Raw genomic sequence first — 6,849 nt, 5'->3', positions numbered from 1 at the left:
ATGTTTGGGTCCTGTTTGCCGGTTTCCCACAGGCATCTGGGGGACCACTTTGAGAACAGGGCTGCTGAACTAGATGGGTACCCTTTGGCCTGACTGATTGGGCTCTTCTGCTGTTCTTACGTTCGTATGACAAGGACCACTTATCTGCATTCATCCACATTTGCTTGCAGGGTGTTTACACGTCATCCTGTTCCTCATTCATTCACCCCACACTTTTCAGTGCATTTCCCCACTGCTTTCCAAACCGCAATTAAAAACCCCAAAAAGTGTTTTGTTGCGCTAGGGTGAGACAAAGCGCTTCAACCCACTTTAAATGCGCAACCCTGAAGTTCTGGTATGCGCTGGATTCCCTCCTGTGAAATACGGACAGTCCCTCGGATGCTATTGCCAGCTCTCATACAAAGGCGCTGTTGACATGCAGCCATCCAAATCGCGTTCCAGGGTTTTCTTCTCTCTCCTCTGATTACCCCTCTGACAGATAAGGAGAACAAGCTGTTCCTTTCCTCTTCGCCTTTTGCGGAAAGGTAACATCACGCGGCCTTGCCTGCTCAACAGAAAACAATTCCTTCCCTTCTCTCTCCCGTTTCTCGCCGTACATTTCTCTCTGCTTCAGGAATGCCGGCCAAAGGGAGCAGTGCACACATGAACTCTTGAGGGCAGAGGTGTGCGGGAGAGAAACTCTTGCACGATTTCCCAGCGAGATCTAACAAGTGGTTCAAGTGCCCCAGACTTGAAGGCTGCTTTAAAGTTTAGGGCCCACCTTATTGTCTTCCAAAGCAACTACAGTGGTACCTCAGGTTAAGTACTTAATGTGTTCCGGAGGTCTGTTCTTAACCTGAAACTGTTCTTAACCTGAAGCACCACTTTATCTAAAGGGGCCTCCTGCAGCTGCTGTGCCGCCGCTGCACGATTTCTGTTCTCATCTTGAAGCCAAGTTCTTAACCCGAGGTAATATTTCTGGGTTAGCGGAGTCTGTAACCTGAAGCGTATGTAACTCGAGGTACCACTGTACTCTATTCCAAACTTAAAAATGGAAAGTGTAATGCTGGTGGTCAACAAAATAGGTTTAAAGACTCTCTCAAGGCAAATCTAAAAAAATGCAGTATAAACATCGACAACTGGGAAACACTGGCTTGCGAGTGCTCCAATTGGAGAACAGCCTTTACCAAAGGTGTGATGGACTTTGAAGACGCTTGAACTCAGGACGCAAGGGAGAAATGTGCTAAGAGGAAGGCACGCTTGGCAAATCCACATTGTGATCAACTCCCGCCCGGAAACCAATTGTCCCCACTGAGGAAGGACGTGTGGATCCAGAATTGGCCTCCACAGTCATTTACAGATACAGATAGGTAGCCGTGTTGGTCTGCCATAGTCAAAATATAAAAAAATTCTTCCAGTAGCACCTTAAAGACCAACTAAGTTAGTTCTTGGTATGAGCTTTCGTGTGCATGCACACTTCTTCAGATAGTATCTGAAGAAGTGTGCATGCACACGAAAGCTCATACCAAGAACTAACTTAGTTGGTCTTTAAGGTGCTACTGGAAGGAATTTTTTTATTTAGTCATTTACAGATTCATTGTTAAAACTGTGTTTATGGAAGACAATCTTACTCGGCTACGAGTGATCGCCAAAGAAGAAGACTGTACAGGGGCACCTGATGTCGGCTGTGCCAAGATAAGCAACGTTGGGCTCACACTTATCTGCAGCAGCAAAGCGCCAGCGAGAATGAAGAGGGTACGGGTGGGTGCAATTGTTTGGGAATGAAGAGGAACTGGGAAGCCTGAAGAAGACCTTGAACGGACAGCTAGTATTTGAAGCTGATACTATAACTACCACCAGCTTCAGCTACTATAGCATGATGGGAGTTGTAATCCAAAACACCTGGAGGGTTCCCGGCTGGAGAAGCCTGTCTTATGCTTTTTAATTCTTTGTAAATTGCCACAGATAAAGAGATGTGTGTATCACATGATTTTAAACATCTCTTTTTTTTCCACAGCAAGGTGCTACTAACATGCCAGTAACTTTATGTTCTCCTCGAACTGTTTCCATCCCAGTTAGTCATTATAAAAACTTGGTCACTGAAAACCGGGGCTTGTGTTTGTTTTCTCCCTCCCAGTAGCCCTTTCCTTTTATGCTGTGCCTTTTAGATTACAAGCAGGAACTGACTTTTAAATCTGTTCCTTGGAAGTCTTTGTAAGCTAAAAAGCAAAGTACACCAAGTTTTTAACTCTTTAAAGATTTTCTTATATGGCTTTAAACTGCTTTGACATATATATATTTATGATATAGCGGCAAATAAATATTTTTTAAAATAAATGAAAGCAAATGCTTTTAATAAATTATAAAATAAAAACAAACGTATACACACAAACATACACACACACATATTTTCCAGTTTTAAAAATTATATCATGAAATGTAACATTTTATCAATATAAAGGTAAAGGTACCCCTGCCCGTACGGGCCAGTCGTGACCGACTCTGGGGTTGTGCGCTCATCTCGCTTAAGAGGCCGGGGGCCAGTGCTGTCCGGAGACACTTCTGGGTCATGTGGCCAGCGTGATGAAGCTGCTCTGGCGAGCCAGCACCAGCGCACGGAAACGCTGTTTACCTTCCCGCCAGACCGATACCTATTTATCTACTTGCACTTAGGGGTGCTTTTGAACTGCTAGGTGGGCAGGAGCTGGGACCGAACGACGGGAGCTCACCCCGCCGCGGGGATTCGAACCGCCGACCATACGATCGGCAAGTCCTAGGCACTGAGGTTTTACCCACAGCGCCACCCGTGTCCCTCTTTATCAATATATGTACATTTTAAAAAATATTTATTTTTATATATCTGTTTTTAGAAAGAAATATACATATCATTATTTAAGTTGCAATTGCATATCTGGTAAATTTCTGCACTTGCAGGAGTGTATGCTAACTTTTTTCTCAAACACACACACACACACACACACACACGTGTGTCAATGGATCTTTCATGCACAGAACAACCAATTCTCTTTCATGCACCTGGGTGCAGCCACGGAAAAGCTCTTGTTTCCAGAGCAGAGTTTATTTATAGTCCTCCTGGCCTCCTTGTGAATGTGAAAAGGAGGAAGGGCCTCTTCCTCCCTCATCCCAACAGCCCCTCTTCCCTGAGGGCTCCTTTCATGTGGAAATTGGAGAGTCTAGCTAGCCCCACCAGGGTCAGAGGAGAAGGGCTCGACTCAATTACTCCCAGAGAAAGAAGCAGGCAGGAGGCTTTCTCAGGCTAAGCGGGACTCTGGCTTTTTGTGGATGGGCGAGGCAGGCACTTCTCCTGTCCTCCTTTTGTGTCAAGAAACGGGATCCCTGCGGGGTATTCTTCTGAACTCTCTTCTACCAGAGACATGGCAGATGGAGACGGGCCAGCAATATATCCTCTAAACATCTGAGAGCTGAAACACCCCCATTAAAAGTGGAGGCAGTTTCCCACCCAAAAAGGCAAAAATATAAGGTGCCCCCATCTACAGAGGAACCCATATCATGCAGGGAGGCAGCAGGAATACGCCTTTGAGGGAGCAATGGAAGACACCTCCCAGAACAACCACAGAGGCTAGTTACCTCTGCTCAGTTGAGGCTGGCAGGAAAGAAGGAGGCCAGGCTTGAGCATGCAGAGACGCAATGAGCACCTTACTCTCTGGACAGGTAGATTAGGCTCACAGGAACATTTGATTGTGTGTTTCAGGCTTGTGTGGCCTACTTTGTTCTTTAACTAGAGCCCCCAAGTCCACCAACCCGGGGCTGGTGCAAAGGACACAGGAATTCTGAGCTCAGGGATTGGTTTGGAGTGCCAATACTGAATGGAGCTTGCTTAACGTTCAAACCAAGCTGTCTTCATTTCAGCAATATAATTAAGGCAGGAGGAGTCGGCCACTGTGAGAAAAGGATTCTAGGCTAGGTGGGCCATTGCCTGATCCAGCAGGCTATTGGGTTGTTGCTGTTGCTGCTAAACCATTGTGGCAGCTTCAGAAATGCCCTCTGACCTACAGCAAATCACTCAGGAGATGTACCCGTACATCCAGTTCTGCTTTCTCTTCACCCTGGCTTGATTTTTTTCACTTCATGTGGAGTGCCAGCTGCTCTGTCGTGGCACGTGGCTTGGGACTTGGTGTCTCTAAGGACCCCCTCCGGAACGTCAAATCAAAATCCACCAAACCAATCCTCTCTTTTTTTTTAAATTGCGCTTTCGCGATGACTTGTACTCGCGATGGTGTCAGGGTGGTTATAAGCGGTTATATGTTTAGGGGTGGACAAACCGCTTCGTTGGCAGCAGATGCGTCTCTTGCAGTTCCCTGCTGAAATCCTGTCACTTTTTATACCACAAATGTCCTGGGTTGTTGCTTTTTTGGCCCGTTTTCGGTGCTGCAGTGCAAGAATTGACCCTGCAGGTGGCAATGATGCAATAATGTTGGGGAAACATCACATAGCTGCTAATAAAGCTGTGTGGACAGTCCAGTTTAAATCCACCACCAATGCTGTGTTGTTTTGTCACTGCTACGTTGCAGTTGAGAGCCACTGTTGTAGTAGTTGAGCTAAGATTTTATTTTGTTAAATACAGTAATATTATAACTTAATACAAGTTGTATTCATTCAACTTGTTTTTATTATTGCTTGTTAGCTGCCCTTAGCCTGGCCTTGGTTGGGGAGGGTGGGGTATAAATAAAAATTATTATTATTATTATTATTATTATTATTATTACTACTACTACTACTACTATAAAAATGCAAATTGAATGAGCAGAATATGGTGTCCTCTCTTAAAAGTAATTCTTCGCTCTTATCGCCCACAAAGAACAATAGCTCCTCCCAGCTCTCACCTGGGAACTTTCCTTTCCCCTCCCAGCTTCTCACCCTGGGAGTCCCACACTTCCCAGGGTCCTCCATTGATTATCACCCGCATGATGAGTATACATATTCTAGTCCTTAACATAAAGGCCCCAGGCATAGGACTCCAAAGGAAGAAGAAAAAGAAGAAGAACAAAGGAGAGCAACAGAAGAAAGAAAGGGAAAATAGAAAGAAAGAAAAAAAGGAGAGAGAGCGGGAGAGAAAAGATAAAATACAAAAGAAAAAGAAACATTAGGAAAAGATACCAAAAAAGAAAAGAAAACTTCTGATTTTCCATCTGCAGGTTACATTTAAAAAAGAATACTGTATTTTTTGCTCTATAAGACTCACTTTTTCCCTCCTAGAAAGTAAGGGGAAATGTGTGTGCGTCTTATGCAGGCTGCGCAGCTATCACAGAAGCCAGAACAGCAAGAGGGATTGCTGCTTTCACTGCGCAGCGATCCCTCTTGCTGTTCTGGCTTCTGAGCTTCAGAATATTTTTTTTCTTGTTTTCCTCCTCCAAAAACTAGGTGCGTCTTGTGGTCTGGTGCGTCTTATAGAGCAAAAAATACGGTAAATGGTTAATTTAAAACATTCAGCCCATGCTAACATCCATCTTTTCTACCTCCAGTTAAACAATATTTCTTTTAATTCAAGGTCTCTGAGATCCACCCCTGCCCCGCAACAAAGAGTCACTGTGGTGCAGGGGTTAGAGCGTTGGACTAGGAGACCAGGGTTCAAATCTCCACTCAGCCATGAAGCTTATTGGGTGTGACCTCAGGGGCCGGTCACTCACAGCCTAACCTACCTCACAGGGTTGTTGTAAGGATAAAATGAGAAGTCTTTAACCCACCTTGGAGGACAGACAGGATAGGAATGTAATAAAGGATATAAATAATAAAAATGTTCCAGAATACAACTGCCAGCCGCTCCCCTCCCCGCGTCTGGAAGGGCTCGAAGATTAAATCTTCAAAATATTTTGTTTATTGTTCCATTTATATCCCACTTTTCCTCTGAGGACCTCAAGAAATGGTTCTCCTCTGTATTTCATCCTCACCAGAGCCCTATGAGGTAGGTTAGGCTAAGAGGCCCAAGGTCCCCAGTGAGCTTCATGGCTCGGTGGTGATTTGAACCCTGGTGTCTCAGGTCTCTGGGACGCGGGTGGCACTGTGGGTTAAACCACAGAGCCTAGGACTTGCCAATCAGAAGGTTGGCAGTTCAAATTGCACAACGGGGTGAGCTCCCGTTCCTCGGTCCCTGCTCCTGCCAACCTAGCAGTTCGAAAGCACGTCAAAGTACAAGTAGATAAATAGGTACTGCTCTGGCGGGAAGGTAAACGGCGTTTCCGTGCGCTGCTCTGGTTCGCCAGAAGCGGCTTAGTCATGCTGGCCACATGACCCGGAAGTTGTACGCCGGCTCCCTTGGCCAGTAAAGCGAGATGAGCACCGCAACCCCAGAGTCAGTCACGACTGGACCTAATGGTCAGGGGTACCTTTACCTTTACCTCTCAGGTTCTAGTCTGACCCTCTAACCACTCTGCCACACTGTTCCACGGACAGGGGTGAGGTTGCAAGCCTCACAATGCCTCTCTTTTCAGTCTTGGGTTGCCGCTGCTCCTGGAAGCAGCTCTCCTCTTTAGAAGAAGGAAACGAGCTAAGCTGGTTCAAGTGCTGTTCCTAATTGGTGTCCTCGTTAGGGGCAGTAATTAGTGCAGGCTCTGGCCAAGTGCTCACCATGTCCCAGACTTACACTGAGAAAGGCCTGACCTTCCCGTAAACCCCCTTCTTGCGTTAATGCCCAACCAGATTCCTCTTGGAGTCCCATTTGCTGCATCTCAACAACAAGGATACAGTGGTACCTCAGGATAACTATTCAATTCGTTCCGGAGGTCCGTTCTTAACCTGAAACTGTTCTTAACCTGAAGCACCACTTTAGCTAATGGGGCCTCCTGCTGCTGCCGCGCTGCTGGAGCCTGATTTCTGTTCTCAACCTGAAGC

This window comes from Podarcis liolepis (genome assembly GCF_965112155.1).
Source record: "Podarcis liolepis genome assembly, chromosome: 15".
NCBI lineage: Eukaryota > Metazoa > Chordata > Lepidosauria > Squamata > Lacertidae > Podarcis > Podarcis liolepis.
Note: the sequence above shows the minus strand (reverse complement) of the source record.